Source organism: Gymnoscopelus microlampas (assembly GCF_963454915.1).
Source record: "Gymnoscopelus microlampas genome assembly, chromosome: 23".
In the NCBI taxonomy this organism is placed as follows: Eukaryota; Metazoa; Chordata; class Actinopteri; order Myctophiformes; family Myctophidae; genus Gymnoscopelus; species Gymnoscopelus microlampas.
The window spans coordinates 2,483,593-2,484,496 of NC_139960.1; positions in this window are offsets into that span (position 1 = coordinate 2,483,593).

Sequence of the window (904 nt, forward strand, 5' to 3'; positions counted from 1 at the left end):
TGGTGAAAAAGTTAAAAAAGCCTTTATTAGATGGATATTTCATGATAGAAATACATTAAAAACAGTGCATGGTGACAGGGATACAACCCACGCATATATATATATATACAAATATATATTGCTGTTGCTAATGCCATGGCATTTGCTGTGAACCTTCCTTCTCCCTGAATGGGGAACTCAGCCGGTTTTGGTAACCATATGGCCTTTCCTCTAGTAGACTAGAGCCACCCTCAGGCAGTGGTGGGCAAAGTACAGTATATACTGTACTCAAATAAATACTCAAGTATTCAAAATGACAAATTACAAAGTACATTTTCAGAATTTGTCCGAAACTGTCAGATATGTTCACAAATAGTGACATTGGCACATCTACCAGTTCACATTGTTCCTTAATTGTTCCTTTGTTGTACCTGTCAGGCTGGCATCAAACACAGGAACACAGGCATTTAGAAACAGTGCGTCATGGCTTATCACCCACAACTAACATCTGCCAAAGTGGAAGGGAAAAGGTGTAACTGGCCTTAACCATGTTGCCTTGGTTGCTTGAATTCAATGCTTCACGGGGTGTGTGATAAATTCATAGAAAATAAGCCATTTTTGGGGTGAACTACTCCTTTAAGCAAATCATCAGGGGCCAGTTGTACCACCTCACACTAAGTTCAAACTTAGCCTAGTTATAGCTTAACAACATTCAATCAGGGAAAGTATCTCTGTCACTTTAGATTTATTTGGCTATTCAAAAATAGCAGATATACAAGCGAGCTTGTAGATCTGCTATTTTTGTTTTTATCGTGAAAGTTAGTGCAAATCTTTGAGTATATATTTAAAACATATATATACATTTAAAGATTTGCACAAATGTTCACATAATAAACAAAAAATATCAGATCTACAAGCTCATAGC